The sequence below is a fragment of the Siphateles boraxobius genome, unplaced genomic scaffold (genome assembly GCF_051911475.1).
Source record: "Siphateles boraxobius isolate OS27281-9 unplaced genomic scaffold, OSU_SipBor_1 48, whole genome shotgun sequence".
Taxonomy (NCBI): Eukaryota; Metazoa; Chordata; class Actinopteri; order Cypriniformes; family Leuciscidae; genus Siphateles; species Siphateles boraxobius.
In genome coordinates this window covers 9,057,723-9,075,711 of record NW_027509119.1, presented here as the reverse complement: position 1 = coordinate 9,075,711, position 17,989 = coordinate 9,057,723, and the positions used below count along the sequence as shown (strand labels likewise).

The window sequence follows — 17,989 nt, the reverse complement described above, 5'->3', positions numbered from 1 at the left end:
GCTGCAATCGGGAAAGCCACTGTTGCTCTTTTTCGTACATCATAAATTATTCGTGCCTCAAAGCACACAGACACAGACGAAGCACAAAGCACACAGACGAAATGCAAAAATGTTATCATGTTCTCTTGCGTTCAGACGCAGATGCTTGCACGTTTCCATTTTGTTGTGACTTTATTCCGTTGTGTTGCAGGATGTTTTCTATTGTTTTGCGGCTTGTTTTCATTTTGATGTGATTTGAATCTGTTGTGTTGTGGCTTGTTACCGTTGTGTTGTGGCATGATTCCAGAGCTCCTCCGTGAGACACTCGAAACTGGTGACGCTCATTAGTAATCATGCCACTGGCTTCACACAGCCCCGCCCTGCTTGCCACACGGTTGTTAACAAGGGGCTAAATGGGACTATAAGGCTACGTTTACACGTGGCCGGCTATTTTCATAAACGTCTCCCGTTTTCAGAAATAACATTGTGCACACCTGTCAGTTTTCAGAAAAGTGTTAGTTTACACAAACCCGTGTATATATGCTGTCAAGAGCATGCCAAACCTGTAGGTGGCAGTGTAACGAGAAGCTCAAGCCCACGTTAGCCAACCAGAATCCCGAAAATAGCATCAACAGCAACGAATCATTTCCTCTTTCTCTTTTGAAGAAAGAGGTTGCACTTTTGACGCAGGTGCAAGTTCTGTCGTATACTGTGACGTTGGCTGCCTAAAACTCAGCTTTTCTCCGTTTGCATGCAAACGTGCCAACAAAGTTTTCCAAAATCTCCACTCTGGCCGGAGTTTTTAGAAAGAATCGTTTTCAGAGGCGAATTCTCCATTTGCGTATAAACGAAGGGCACAAACGAAGGGAAATATCTCAGTTTTTCAAAATAACCATTTACATGTAAATGGGGCCTAAAGGTTGTCTGGGACTTTAAACATCCTCAGCCGAACAGGTAAACTCTACACACTAATCGCTTTCACAGCCGCGTTGTGTTTATAATAGAGCTCTTGTAAACAATACTTATTCAAACTTTCAGGGAAAATATTTTTTAAATAAAGACTGAAGAGTTGTCGAAAGCTTAATGGTGGTTGCATTGAAGCAAAGTCCATTTTAAGAAAAGTCTATTCACTCAGCGGCCAATTTTGGTTCCATTGAGGCTTCAAAATTCAAATTGTGTTCATTTAGCTGATTATTATGACAAACAAAATGTATAAGACATTTTTGTTGGTCACAAAGTTTATTTTCTGCAATAATCCAAAAGCCAATGGAAAAAAGTGGTTGGGTGTTTGTTGAGGGAACCAGGGTGATGAGAACTTCCAAAAATATGTCCCTATAGGCCTCTATTTATTATTGGCATTTTTCGAACCTCATCTGCTGTTGTATTCTTTTTTGAGCTCATCACAATGCATTATGAAAGTCCATTTTCTGCAGTTCTGCCTTGGCTAAAATGAAGTATCTGAGGCACCAGCATAATTACGTTGCCTTTCGGGCCTTCATGTCAGGAGATGAATGTAAAAGTATCTATTAACTCTGGCATCTTTTGGCAAGTTTTCATTAATTCATAATGGCACTTCAGACTCCAGGACATAAATTCATCCTTAAAATTTGTGATGATAAAGTTTAAACCCTTCACCTCAGCAGTTGTTCGAAGGCCCCTGACGGTGTCTGTTCTCTAGGTAACATCTATTAGACACCATGAGACAGAGTCGTCTTTGCTTTCTGAAGAGTTTGCTCTGTCAAACTGCACTGCTCTAAAGACAACGGATGATTCATAGGCTGTGACACTTTGACAGATGGACAGATTTGAGGTATTTTGGGGACTTCATCCTTGATGCAGGTGGCAAAATGAAAAACATTTTTCATTCTAGCTGTGTGGGGTGGTTTTGTGCGCGCACACACACGTACGCCAGCTGTGTTTTAAGTTGCATCAACGCTATCAAAGTGTCAATAGTGCACTCAGTGTGACAGAAAGAGTTGTGCTTGTCTATGTGTGTGTGTGTGTGTGTGTGTGTGTGTGTGTGCGAGTGTGAGATAGAATGGGACTGTGTGCATAAAATTGGGCCATCTATATTGATCCTGTCTGTCATATCCACATTTAAACAAAGTGTTTTATATCCACAATGGATCAAAGTAGTGAATATCGGCATGTATGCTCTTCACAAGTCATGCATTAGATATAACCGTAGATGTGCATGCAGAGAGAGAGAGAGAGAGAGAGAGAGAGAGAGAGAGAGAGAGAGAGAGGGGGTTAAAGCCAGTGGATTGACTGTCTTGGGTATTCTCAATCGTCTGAAGCCCTTCCCCCATCTTCTGCCTTTGATATCTTAAGTGCTTTGTTCCATCACATGCTCCTATTGCATGTGATGTGTTGACACACATGGGACACTTGCTGCTGAATTCTCTGATGGACACACACACTCACATGTGTAAATATTTCTAGGGTATAAAAACAAACATGTACAATTGAAGTTTAAAACTGTCTGCATTAAATTTAACCCTCAGGTTTGAAATCTACTTTTCTAAGTCAAGAAGAATTAACTTGAAACTTGCATGTAAACAAAAAGCAAATTTTAGAGCTATTAAAATGGCGTTATACTTAAAATAAATAAATATTTAGGCCTCAATTTATGTATGAATTGCATGTACAATTTCCATCTCTTTGTATTACAAAGTTTGATTAACTAAGTGTCCTTAATGAGGTGGGGAAAGTTACTTTTAAAAGTAATACATTACAATATTGTGTTACTCCCTAAAAAGTAACTAATTGTGTTACTTAGTTACTTTTAATGAAAACAACATTACTTTTGTATTACCTTTTATCACTAGGGTTGGGCTTACTTGTTTGTTTTTTAATTTAAATGTTTTTTCTATTTTTGGCAAATGTAAAGGATCTTTAGCTCCAAAAGTGAAATAAATAAGCCTCAGGCTGAATGTAAATGTAAATTCACAGCTGTACAGTAGAGGGCGCAGCTCAAACAAACCTTTCAGTTGTGCTGCCATTATGAATCGCAGAAATGAGAAGATGAAAGTTCAACACTCTTACTGCAGCAATAAAAATGGAAAAAAGAAACACAAATATGTTTAACTAAAATCTTTTTTTGCTTATTAGTATGGTTTAATTGGATCCTCGAAGCTCAGCAGCAAAGACATTTGTTAATAAAGTGAGATTAAATACATAAAGTATATTTGTGTAATTTAACTCATTTTAATATTGCAGGTGTCCAGGAGTTTGCATTTCACTGTTTGATTATTTTGTCATTAAAAGTTACGCTTAACATTTGCCTGTACCCGTCTCCTCCTTCCCTTATCAACGAACTCTGCTACAGTACATTTTTTATGCAAAGAATTTTTTAAGTGTGGCATCAAAAAATCTATTGTAAAAAATTGATATTACCTATGAAATTAAGAACGTCTATCCCTCACACCCTTATTTTCACTTGTCCATTTAAGGCCACTGAACAGTAGCCCTGTTTACTGACAAAATGATTTATTTGCAAGCAATATATCAATACATTGTTCATATTTAATTATATTAGATAAGATGTTTTACTAGTACTGATATATATATATTGCAGTTATTACAATATAATATTTAGCTAAATAAATAAATATTTCATAAATAATTATGTTCCATTTTTTGTTTAATTTTGCTATAGACTTTTTCAATACTCTAAAGCTTTCTCACGTACTGAAGCCCCATCCCTGGTGAGGATATGGACAGTTTTGTTTAATTTATGTCCTCCTCTCACACCTCTGAACATCTCTTGCCACCACTCTGTTGCTTTAGAACTAATTGTTTCCTATTAAAATGCCCAATGTGGCATTCACTCTGTCTAAGCAAATACCTTTGCGGTTAATGAATGAAGACACACAGAGCACAAAAGTCTCTGCAAATGTATCCACTAGAGGGCATTACCCAATAGACCTTACAGGCGATTGAACAAAAGTGCTGTCATTTATCTTGAGAGATGTAAGTATGTCTTTGCGTGTTTTTGTTTGTATGGTTGGACTGTGGATATTTAAAGTCCTTGTTTCAAAGTCTATCTCTGAATGGAAGTTGTTGTTTTTTTTATACACCATTGGTGCCATATCACCTACTGAGTCACTAATGGATTGTGCCAATGAATAACACTCTTAGAGTTGTAGAGTGGATATCTGTGTGTGTTTGTGCTAAAACGATGATTGCTATCATCAAAAGTAGAAGAGAATGATGGGGTATGAGAGGAGGAATAATAGTTTAATATAGAATGATCATGCTTTCATAAATGCATAGTTCAGTCATGAAACTCTAACCGAGCGCTGATTGGTTTCTCTCCGTGGCATTAGCCAACCAGATATACTTCCACTATGTAACCGTATATTTGTTCTCTACATTACATTTATATTTACTTTGATCATTTAGCAGACGCTTTTTATCCAAAGCGACTTCCAAATAAGGAGAGCAATAGAAGCAGTCAAACCAACAATTGAGCAACAATATGCAAATACTTTGACTAGTCCCAGTTATTCCGTCTTCAGCAGTTTCTTGAAAATGGCTAGAGACTCAGCAGCTCGGGTTGAGATATGCAGGTGATTTCACCAGCTTGGAACAGTCAATGTAATAGGCAAACATCAGTGCCTTGAGTTTGATGCGGGCAGCAATTGGTTTGGTTACCAGTGCAATTTTATGAGGAGAGGTGTGACGTGCGCTCTCTTCGGCTCATTAAAGACCACTTTTGCTGCAGCATTCTGGATCAGTTGCAAGGGTTTGACAGTGCATGCTGAAAGGCCTGTCAAGAAAGCATTACAATAGTCCTGTCTGGATAGAACAAGAGCTTGGACAAGCTGTGATCACCCTACTGTGCGATTTATGAAAACATCTGTTTACCCCTCCTCCTCCCCAGGGCCACCTGTATAGATCTGGTATGGGGGATCTGCTATATCTCTATATGTCTTATTATCACTGCATAAATCACAAAATACTGTCAACATCCTGGAAAAAAATCACCATGTTTTTACGAATAAAATGTTATTAATTATATGTCTAAAACTTCAGAATATAGATTGGAATAAAACTGTAAAGTTTGTGTTATTTAAGTGCTACTAAAGTGGAGATGTCTCTCTCACTGCATGAAAAAACAATGGTTTTGCCTGTAGTGCCTTGCCTTAAGAATCTTCACGTAGGTTTTGGTCATTCAAACTCAGATCAGTTGACTTAACTTAAAAAAAATTGAGGAAACCTGTTGCCTTAAAATTAAAGGGACATTGTGTAGGAACTTCTCCAATCTAGCGGTGAAATTGTATATTGCATTCAAACGAATTGTGCTCTCCAGCGCCTCGCTTTTTCACATGCGTGTTGCATCTACGGTAGCTGTTATGTACTAAAAAGCTATGACAGGATGTGTTCTAAAAGTCCTTTGTCGAGTTTTCCTTCAGGTGAAAAGGTTTGTTATTTCAAACAAACTGCAACTTGACACAACGAACAAACTAATGTTACAGTATGAATTACTGACTGACTTGCCGGGTCCGTGACAAGCGCCTCTCACTGCTCTGCTCCTCCGGTTCTGCTGCTTTCAGTTACGTGACGCTGGCTATGAAACGAAAACGCGTTGTGGAAACACGTTGGCCTGGTACTTTTTGACCCTCTCTAATATTATAGTTTTTCAAGATGGCGGAACGACATGGATTCCTCCGTGGACCTACCCGTTACATATATAAAGATAATAAATTCTTTGTTTACGAGGATAAGTCAGATAATTGGCAGAGGTATTTGTACACCATTGAGGACATAATTATGAATAAAAATATTGATTTTAGATAATAAAATACCTAAAAAAAACTACACATTGTCCCTTTAAGTAAACTTGCTTAATTGAAAAAATGAAGTAATGTGTAATTGTCAAGTTCACATAACTTAATTTTTTTCAATTAATCATTAAGCGTTTATTTACTTAATTAAATTTAAGGCAACATGTTTACTAAAAAAATTTAAGTAAGTGAACTGAACACTATCAAAGCATACAACAAAAAACACCATAAAAGCAGCGTAAAAGTTTTCAGTACGACTTAAGCACTCAAAAATACAATGTCCTGAGAGAATTTTTTTTTTATCCAGTTCAGTCATTTTGTGCCTTTGTAAACATAAGCGCTGCACAACAAACATGAAGTCAGCATGTTCAGAGACCTTTTCAGCTGCTCATGTTTACCATTTGCTGACCTGCTTTGAAACATTCTTTTGCCATATTGAACATATTGAATGGCTGTCCTATTTATGACAAAGATCAAAGAGACGGAAGCTAAACCCAGTCCAGGGGCTTACAGGCAATCTCTCACAGCACTATTGATAAGGATTAGACAGCAGAATGGCCAGCCTTATCTGTTCTGTACCAAAACACCCTCTAGTGGCCTCCAGTGTAACATCACACACTAGCGCTCCCCATTTCATGTGTGTCTATATCTCCTGTGGAGACCTGTTTATATATTCACCAATGGGGAAAAATAAATAATCCTTATTAATTTACTCATTCAAATAAGAGACTATTCTGGGGTATTTGGGGAGAAGAGTTATAGTTTTAGTGCCTAATTATGTATAATGAAGCTAGTTGTTAAACCTATTTGCATCTGCATAAGATTTTAATCTGACCTTCCGGATTTTTATTAATGAACTTCAAGATAATTATGCACAATCAGGTGCTAGTTGCTAACAAGTTGCTAAATAAGAACTTCAACTACAACAAGGGTCTGGTTTTATATGTCTGGCGAGTCAGACAACCATTCTAGTCCTAATAAAGCAATTTGTTAGTAACTGAAGCAAACAAACGTTTCCAAATTCACATTTGAGGGCTCGCTCTGTGAGTGTGTCTAAAATGTATTTTAGTTTAATTTTGTATTTAATGCAATTAGCTGAACTTGAGTTCTTTTTTGTCCCACTTAAGTAAGGACTTAAGTACATTTTTATATGTAATTTAATAATGACTTCTCTTGTCTTTGAAATATTGTCTTATATTCAGAACAATATAAGTGTTCTGAATGTACTAATAACTAAGCATCTGGTAAACTAAAAATATATACTTTAATGTATATTCTTCTGAAACGTGTATGTCATGTATTTAAATATATTTTAAATGTTATATTTGTATTGATAACGTTGAAATTTAGAACTTTTGAAATATATTAACTTTAAATGTGATATCAAATAACTAAAGTTAAAATGATAATCGAGTACTTCACATGTGTTTTGGTATGGTGGGAGCAAGTCACACATGTTCAAGTCACAAGTAGGTCTCAAGTCCCTACCATCACGTGTCAAGCAAGTCTAAAGTCACAGAGCACACGAAACAAGCAAGTCAAATCAAATCAAGCCAAGTCAAGTTACAACACCAAACAGAAACAAGTAGAGCTTGTATGGGCCTCGACCTTATTTATTTTTCCCTCAGAAATTACTTTCTTAACTTTTTAGACTTTCTTAATTATTTATACCTTAATATTATTAATAATAATAATGATATAATTTATAATAGTACATATTTATAAATGAGTCATAGAAGCATTAATTCAACTAATTCGATTCATTCTGGAACGAAGCAAGCATCTGAGTCACTGAATCACTGAACCGATTCGTTCAAAAAAACAACTCAGGTCGTTTTTGACACCATATCTTGAATTTTGATTGCATGTCTGATTCTGCTTTAAGAGAAACATCAATAAAACATTGGTATCATTCATAGTTTTGTATATTGTGTTCCATCATTAGAAATAACGACATATTTACCATTAAAAGCACTATTGAATTGAGAGAAACTGTGGCAAATGTCAGCGAAGTTACATCATGTTAATTACAAAACATGCCATCCATCAATTATCATTTTAATCTATTGACAGCCTTAAACTACATTTGAAAACGTACTTCTGTATAAAGAGGCATGCTGTTTTGACCATTATTCTTTCTAGATTAGGTCAAATCAACTATAATGAACAGATTAGTTTACATGGCTTTTGAGGTGGTGAATGAGGTTTGAGGTTGTGATGGTCATGTCCGATATCCCTTGTCAGTATTATCTACTTTTTATGAATAATAGTCCATTTCGAAGTGTTTATATCCAAAAGAAACAATGCTAGGAGATTTTCTTCTGCCCTCTGTATTTAGCACGCTTATCATTTCCACGATGTATGTTTTTTCTGTGCTTGTGCAGCATCACGTAATCATGCAGACTCTGATGGTGGTTCCGTTGCTTACATTTTGTTCATCGAATGATATTGCGATGATTTATATAAAAATAATTAAATTACTTCAGTTGTTATAATGTAATTATTGAGTCATACAGTTCAAGTCAAGTCTTGAGTCATTGGATCTTAAGTCAAGTCAAGTCATTTTCTTCATTTAGTCAAGCAAGCCTCAAGTCCTTAAGTTTGCGACTACAGTCAGACTCAAGTCAAGTTTCATGTGACTTGAGTCCCCCACCTCTCGGCTAACTTAGTAAACACATCAAAATAAGTGTACTTCTTTAAAGCACGTCTAAAACATAGATTTAAAATGTATTTTAGAGTAAAAGAGAGTTACATGCGTATTGCCAACATTTTATTATGTAAGCTTTATGGTACACCACAATTTATTTTAATTTATAGTGTTAATGTTCATTAGCATTCGAGTCAACGAATGGCTTAGGTATGAAGAGCATTTGCAGTTTATATTGACCAGACACCCCTGAGATATATATATATTTATATATATATATATATATATATCATGAAAACTCTCAGAAGATTTTTAGCATGGCAATGGATATGAAAATGTGGATGTATTTGGTCTTGGCAGAATAGATCTGCTATGCTGTTGATATTGCTGTTGTTTTAGATTTCTGCTGCTGCAGAGCAAGTACAGGAATTTGCTAATGCCAATACAAACACCAATATGCTGCTGTGAGCAAGTAAGACATACTGCTGCAGCACAAATGGTATATAAAACTACCCGTAGCAAATCTATACAGGTGGAGCTGGGGACGGTGAGGAGTTTCAGAGGAACTCTGAAGCGTGCTGCAAACTGCTATAGTGAACGCTAACTAGCTAGTTAAATGTTGAGCTGTAAGCTCATTAGCTGCACATGTGACAGGAACAAATCAGCTTGTGTCATGTAGTAAAATATGTAAATGTAATCAGGTTGCAATCATGCACACTTCACAATGGTTGCCAGGCTGGGAGACCAACTAAGACCAGCAAACCAGCTTAGTCTGGTTTTAGATGCGGTTTTGTCAGAAGGGATATTGGAAACTGCCACTCTAAAATTCCATTAGAAATTCCAGAGGAACCAAAACGGTAATTATTTTGCTTATGCTAATTCTAACTACAAGCTAAAGAGCACTGTTTTTACTACCAATAACTCTTTAATGTTAGTAACTATCTGAAATCCAGGGTGATATCTTTGTTAGTTACCTACATACAAACATTGTACACAAATCCTCAAAAATACTCCTACATCACTTTGAAACATAATAGCCACAAATTTGCAAAGACGTCCTCAATATTTAGAAAGAAACAGATGCAGCCCTAAAAGAGACGGACTGGCAATCTTGAGGCTCAGTTTTCATAGCTTTCTATACAATATCCCATCTTCACCACAGGTTCTGGCATAATATTACCCAAATGTATGCAGAGTGTTCTTGATGCATGGAGATGCTTGTGGCACAGACGAGAAAGTAATTTCCAGCTCTAACAGGTATGACTGGCTCGGAGCCAAATGAGGACAGACGCTCACTCCCAGCAATCTGTGAACATGCAAGTGGAAGCGCAGGTAGATACTCATCACATTCTGCATAGGACACCCAATTCAGCACAAATAGTATGACAAACTCTCATCTGACCCTCCCTCAATACTGGCTGACAAGGATTTCCTCAAGATGCTGCCAACTTGAAGTTGTGTGTGTGTGTGTGTGTGTGTGTGTGTGTGTGTGTGTGTGTGTGTGTGTGTGTGTGTGTGTGTGTGTGTGTGTGTGTGTGTGTGTGTGTGTGTGTGTGAAAGAGGCACTGAGACACTCTCCCTTTCTCTAGAAACAGGAATTAGTTTATGTGGTTGGGCGAAGGAAAGAATAAGAACTTGCGGTGTGTGTGAAGAAACCCTACCAAGGGGTGAAAGGTCTGGCCCAGAAATGGCCATTATGTCTTTATATCTCATAATTTCGACATATGTCATAATTCTGACTTATATCCCACAATTAGTATCTCATAATTTTGGCATAATTTATGACATTTTATCTCATAATTTTAACTTTTTATAGCCTATCATAATTTTGACTTATCCCATAATTATGACTCTAGTATCCATTATTTTGGAATACAGTGTCATAACTGACAAGATAGCCATAAGAGAGCCTTCACATGCAATCAAAAATGTCCTACTTCCCACTACTGAAGTCTAGATTACGAGATTGTCGCATTCAATAGCTTTGTTGTCGGGAAATAACAGGAATTATGGAAGAACACCAGGTTTAATCTTGCAGATTTATTGGGAAACTCTTATTAAAGGCAAAATTATATTTAGCGTCTTATTCATTGACAACCATATAAACATTCACCGCGCTATCTAGATCATCAGCTTGCAGATGATTTCGGTCAAATACAGGCTAAACATATGTATAAAACATAAAATACTCTTCAAATAGTTATTCATATATAAATATGCACTATTTTAACGACAAGACAAAACTAGTAAAGAATAGCAGTCACAGCAGCAATCGTTCTCCTCTCGCCAGGTTTAAATTTTATGGCACTCCCAACTCTGGAACTTGGGTATCAAAATTATCCAGTCATAAATACGGCTTGAGAGGGCATTCATGTCCAATTTTAACTGTTTTGCTTTTATTTTGTTATTGAAAGGAAAGCGCATAGCACATATTTACTTGTTCATCTAAACACCGCTCTCAGCAGTGTGGACTAAAGTCTGTTTGCTAACAGTATACTGCTGGTCACATATTTTGAACTTCTTTTTACCCCTAAGCGAAAAAACGAAAAAGAACTTCGCCATGAGTGTATCGAGACCTTTAGTGGCTATCTACATCTATGGAAAATGACACCTTACACAGCATTCCTATATAAGGTATCCCCCCTCCTTCCCCAGCTCCTCCTCTCGTCCACAGTCAGGATTTGGCCTTCTGATAGTCCAAATCAGATTGTCATTTATCTTGATTTATGTTGTCACAATAAATTAATGTCATTAAGAACATTAATGATATCTGCAATAAATTTATGCTGGTTCTGTTCTGTTCTGCACTTCCTGCTCTTATCCATGCTAGGCTGCATGGATGCACAGGGAGTTCTTGCCCAGAACAGAACCATACCGCCAATCCTAACTGTATGCTAATTGTTAATCATCTTTGACGATAGTGGTTCTGACAGAAATGCACACACTCTTCTCTCTTTCCCTAGAATCAGGGATTAGGTTATGTGGTTGGGCGAAGGAAGGAATGAGATCTTGTGGTGTGTGGAAGAAGCTTGCCCAGGGGTGAAAGGGCTGGCCCATGAAGGGCCATCACATATATATATACATTTCTTTTTCCACCTCTAAATCCATTAGTAACACCATTTCCTCCGCCAGCACTGTGCTCCCCTTGATAGCATCCGCCATCTATTTTATTTTATTCTTATTTTCAATTTTGCGGATGGGAAAGGTCAGGATTAGTTATCGACAGGTGCTCAGTGAACAGCAGCAGAAACACAGGATGGGGCGCCCTAAACCCATTTTCATCACCGCTGGCCAGGAAGGTACGTGGATGTGTCTGGAAGCTTGAAGTTAAGTTGTGGTGGGTATAAAGTCACACGTCATTTCTTGTGTTTGTCCATCTAGATTGGACTCCCTTCACATTATTACATTAAGTGTTGCAGAGTTGCAATAAATGGTGACAAACTGATAACAAAAATATTTCACAATCCCTTCTAACATCTGTCGTAGAAGACGTATTGTTGGAGGGTGTTTTTCTTTTATTATGCATAGCCACTTTTCACTTTGGTACATACTAATGAATTCAGAAGAATACTGTACATGCAAAAAAAATTTTTTTTTACATAAAATATTTATTTATTTAGCTTAATTTTTTCCACTTTCTTTGCAGCTATGTATGCTATAGACGTAAACATGGAAAGGTAAGTGTGAGGATAAATTGAGATAAACAATGTCCAATATATATATGAAGTCACATTTTCAATTATAAAAGTCAATTATAGAAAAAAATTAAGTTGCAATTACATTTTTATTATATTTTTAACTTTTTCAGAAACATTCTTCCATCATATTGTCACATGTGCACTCTAGACATTTCCCAGCATCCCTCCTTGTTCTCACCTGGACTCATTCAGCCATCACCCACACCTGACAACAATCACTATCCATCTAGCACTATACGAGCACAATCTTCATATTCAGTTATTGTCTGGTCTATGACAAGATCTGCAAACTACTCACCTTAATGCTTATCACTAATGTTTCTGCTATGTCCACTATTCCCCAACGACATTCTTCTCTACCAGTGAGCCTCTTCTCTACCAGTAAGTCAATTCCCTTACCTGTATACTCAATTGTTTGGCCCATTTATACCACATAAGGAAAAAAAAGCACATGCTTTGGTAAATCTTAGTTATGACATGAATGAGTCTATTATAATCATGCCAAATTTAATTTATAATCAAGTCAAAATTATGAGATAAAAAACGAAAACATCTGATAAACTCTACATAATTATAACTCTGCATTATGACATTAAAAGGCAACATTTGTCATATTATAACTTTCTTTGCCACAAATATGAGTTTTTGTCTTAATTCCGACATGTATGTGATAATAAAGAGTTTTTAACGAGTCTTATATTTTCAGTAACACTTTATTGTGATGGTCCCTTTTGAACATTCTGTTAACTATAAGTAACTTTGCCACTACATGTCAACTAGCAGTCATTAGAGTATTAGTGGACTATCTTCTTCATATCTGCAAACTCTTTATTGTGATGCTCCTCCAACAGACATTCTACTGACTATAAGTAACTTTACAACTACATGTCAACTTATTCTAACCCTACTAGTACTTTACAAACACTCTAATGAGAGTTAATAGACATGTACATGTAGGTGCAACGATATTTATAGTCAACAGTGTTAAAGGGACCATCAAAATAAAGTGAAACCATTTTTTCTATTAATGTCAAAATTTAGACTTACAATTATGACTTAGTATCTTAGTATCTCACAATTTCTTCAACATTTTTAATGTCATAATTAAGATTTCATGTCTTAATTATGGTTTACTTTAATTGCTGCGGTAATGAGCTTCCATATCTACCAACTTTAAAGAGCTTAATAATTTAAAAGGGCGGTTTTAAATAATAAACTGAACGTTATCTTCAGTTAGTATGATGCTAATATAATTATCGTTATTTTTGTTTGTAGTTATTATTCTTGGTGTGAATGGGCCTTTAATGGTTACATTTAAAGTATAGTCTTTCCAAAAAGATCCCCAAATCAGTAGCCATGCAAACATTCAGTTTACAGAGATGTCTGAACACAATAAATAAATGTGCTACTTCAAATGCAAATGAATTACAAATTCCATATAGGTGCAGATGATTGTGTGAAAATTGTTCAGATACAAGAATATAACAACTCATATTCGCTCTGCTTTGTCATTATTAAGACTCCCATATCTTCCATATCCATCTGTTTCAACCCCCACGTGCAATAAAACCTTAGTCTATCTCTCTCACAAACACTGCCACACAAACACATGATAAAATGATGATAGAGGAGCAGTGTCCTGCTGGTCATTCATCTTGATCTCCCTTCCCCCCTTCTGCAGTGTTACCAACCAGCCAAAGGCATGAGTTATGTTATGTCAACCCTTGACCAAAGCCCAAACTCCCCAAACTGGTTTCATATGTGGGCTCAGCTCAGGTGTTAATCCCCTGGCTGCAGGTCCATTTAAAGGTGTGAAAGCAAGGCTTTATAAATGTACTCTTTTTGGAGCCATCTTACAGCCTCCATAGAACGTGGATTCACAGTAGCCTATGCTCTTTCCAGATTTCTGGTGTATTTCAGGTTAGGTAGCATGGCTGAATTTTAATTGATCATACATTTTGATAATTTATTACACATGATTTTAGTTTATTAAAATGTATTTTTATTATTGTTAATAGCACCAGTGTTGGTTTAGTATTATTTATATATTATAGTTTTTTATTAATAAAATAAAAGTATAAAATAAAATAAAGTTCCCCTGTAGTCAATCATTTTATCCCTTAAAACTCACATTTGATCACCAAAATGACATATTTAAAAGATTTTTCCTTGAAGAAAAAATCTTCATGCGTTAAAATAGCTTTAATGTAATTCTACACCCTTGCCTCATTTAGTATATGCGGTTCTTTGAATATGCAAATTAGCCCCGCCTCCACTCACTCACACCAGGACTTTAAAAATAAATAAAAATGTAGGTTTCATTAACGTTTAAGCTTTAGTTTAGTTTTTGTTTTTATTTCCATTTTGTAATTTTCAGTTTTCATCTAATTGTTACGCGAGGCTGTAAAGCACAAAGAATCACAAAAACAGTCGTTAATCATTCATCCAATAAGGGAACATGCTGGAGATAACCAGGGTAAAACTCACAACCAAACACTACACGTAACAGAGTCTAATTTTAAATTAAATACTCAGACAGAGAAATCAAGGTAAAACGGAACAGATGTAGAGCTAATTAACAACCAATGAGACCAGGGTTGTTTTCGAAATCACCCCCTATACACTCATTCACTATTCCCTACATTACTCTACTAATATAGTTCACTTGAAGGAGTGAGTGAATTCTTAGTGTGCCGAAAGGGCTGCCGCTTTTTCATAGTTTGTGTTCGCTGTTTAACAATCATTTGAAATTAGCAAACTGGCAGCTCCAGTAGTAATGAATGGATTTATCTTGAACTCTGCCATGGAAACTAGCATTTATTCCTTAATTAAACAATTTAAACCTGAATGATATTACGCTGTAGCCACATTTGAACAGTGGTTTGGAAAGTGGATGGATGGATGATTCAGCTGCAGCGCCATCTTATAGCGAGAAGCAGGCATTCATTTGCCATGAGCATCACAGTGCATTATGGGTATTCTCTAGCCGTTGAGCGCACACCGGTTGTACACTAGTTATTGCGGTGCATTTTGAGAGCACTCGATAAACGTCTACTATGGTTACGGACAAGAATGAACACAGAAGGGCAGCCAGACAGGGAAAACCAAAAACTCAATGACCATAAAACAGAACATACACATTACACTAATATTTATATTTTATTTTAGTTTAGCTTTATTTCAATTAACAAGAATGTGTTTAATCGTTTTAGTTTTTAGTTACTGTAACAAACCCTGATCAGCACAGGCCATAAAGATATTTGTGTCTACTTATGACACATTCAGAGCTTTGTTTCAAATTAGGATACATTTAAACCATGCAAAATTGCATTGTGAGTCATACTATTCAAAAATGATTCACTGACATTGATCAATGGCTGAGTTTACAGACTGTGTGAATAATCTAGAAATATTCAGGCCGCTATTTAAATCTTGTTCATACTCCTGTGCTTAAAAGTTTTATCCACAGAACTTACAAATACAGAAATATTTCAAACCACATTATTTCAGCTTTTAGATTAAAATAAATCTCATTTTAGTACAAGAAATCTTAATGAAACCCAGAATAACAGAAATAATTTCAACACCTACAGTTGTTTTGTTAAAACTTGTGGGCTACATCTCAGAGTGATAATGCAGTATGTTATTCAGCCATTTCTCCAATTGGTTTCTATGTGACATATGGTCAGATGGATGACTGTGCTATATTTTAGACTGGAATAATATTTACAGCTTTTTTGGTAACCCTTCTTTTTTTACATTGTCCTTGTTACACATCACATAAAGTTACTAGTAATTACAGTAGCACTGTATTTTACAGTCCTGTTCCCCATTTACATACAAGACTATGTAATTATTATAGCTATTGCAATAACTAGGTACTAACCCTGAACCTACCCCTAAACCTAGCCTTAACCCATGTAGTTACCTTATATTACCCAGTACCTTCTTTGGTAAGTACACTGTAAGTACATGTAAGTTGTGCATACTGTAAAACAAAGTGCAACTGCAGTTACTATAAATTAGGCATAATTACATGTAGCTGACCCTAAGGCACACCCTAATCCTAACCTTAACTCTAAAGTGAGTAAATAGTTAGTTGTTATTACTTAGTACTTAAATGTATAATTACACTGTAACACGGACATCTTGAAAGAAAGTGTAACCGCTTGAATGTGTTATTTAATTTATAGTGCTGTTTGAATCTTTTAATAGCACCAACATTATGCATAGATTCGCAATTATAACTAGTTATTTGAACCATGCAAGACAGAAATGGAAATTTTTGCTAAATTAGGCAAACTACTATGTCTAATTTAGCAAAAATGTCAATTTCAGTCCTGCATAATTCAAGTAACTAGTTATAATTTTGTTAGAACTACTTCTAATTTTGTTAACTTTAAATTTTTACTTTTGTTGACTGTAATATGGTGAAAAATTAACTTCCAAAAAAGCGTAACATGGTTGATAAGTAGGGAGGTTTGAACTGAATATCATTCAAGCCAAGCCATCATTTGGAAAATGAAATAGGATGGGACAAAGAAAGCCAAAAGGCTATTTAAAGTGCAATAATTCATTTTCTCTCTCTCTTAATCCATCTCTCAAGGGGAATGGGCCTGCCTTCACATACCTAAGGCTACCAATCTGTTTCCTCTCTCCCCTCATGTTTTAAAGCCATCCAAAGACAGTGAGGACACCGCACTTTCTGTTCCAACAGATTTCAGCGCACAGTTGAATTACGAGACATGTTCCAAGTTCCTAGTTTGTGTTGTGAAAACACAAATCTGTTCATTTGGAACAGCTTTTACAATTGGACAGCAGATCTAATTGTGTATGTAAGTGTCATGTGGCGGCCTATAAAGCCTTGGAGTCAATAAAGCCTCATGATCCCAGTGTTATGTTCCTAGTACTCAGTTTTCCACAAGGGTATTCGCATAATTTACACATCATGCCTTGAATTACTCCAGTATCAAATTTCCGCTTATTCATCAAATGGTTTATCCACACAAATATAATCATATTACCCAAGTTATTTTCAAACAGGATTTTAAATCCTGTTGTTGTCGAGTGGATCTTAGTTAAGGTTTCACCTTCTATAGACTCATTTCCAGACCCAGTAGAAAGCGGCCTGTTCAAGTTCACCACTTAATTGGCATGATCGCGTGATAAATTGCTGCCATTTGGGGCTTATCTGCATGCTTCAGCAGTTTTTTATAGGTATTGTAAAGCTCCCTAGTTTCAGCCTCGTCTCTCTGTCATGAAGTGGAAACGGACCCACAAATGTTAAATATGTACAATTGGGTCAGTAATGAGTTTAATAAGTTCTAAATGAGTCCTGGGTTAGAATGAGTCTGAAAATCCCTCATCCTTTGAGGGGCCGCCAGTGGAACACATTATCTGTTGAAGGCTGAAATGGGCTTTATAAGTTTTACACTGCTATTTCCCAGCAGCCCTTCTATCCTTGGCTGACTGCAAATCCGGTGTTGTTTCATTTTTTCTCAAATACATGTTCTTTCAATGCTTTCAAAGCTACCCCCCACCCGCCTCTAGTTATAAAATTCCCACATTCCCTGATTTGCAAGTGGAAGACCTGCAAGGTTCAAGCTTAAATGGTTGATTGTCACTTGTAAAGAAGTGATTTATTTTCACTTTGCTCGATCCATACTGTTATGTATGCAGATTATATTAAAAAAATTCTTACCAAGAAACTTCAGTAGACAAAAAAAAAAGTGAGCTGTGGAAAATTGAGTGATCTAGGAGCCTTATACAGCTTTTTACAGCAGATGCCGCGAGAGTGCGTCACGTTCAAGGGTTACTCTTCTGTCGTAAATCGATGCCTATGGCCGTCTGCTGGAAGCTAATTATTTTAGTAGATA

General features: G+C 36.2%; 1 long non-coding RNA gene across 1 annotated transcript; it reads left to right on the top strand.

Annotated features, from left to right (window-relative positions):
* Positions 1-12,394: 12,394 nt before the first annotated feature.
* Positions 12,395-17,006, top strand: LOC143710862 (uncharacterized). Its single transcript, XR_013194664.1, has 2 exons — positions 12,395-12,494; positions 16,720-17,006. It is a non-coding gene; the product is annotated as an uncharacterized LOC143710862 (long non-coding RNA).
* Positions 17,007-17,989: the final 983 nt, after the last annotated feature.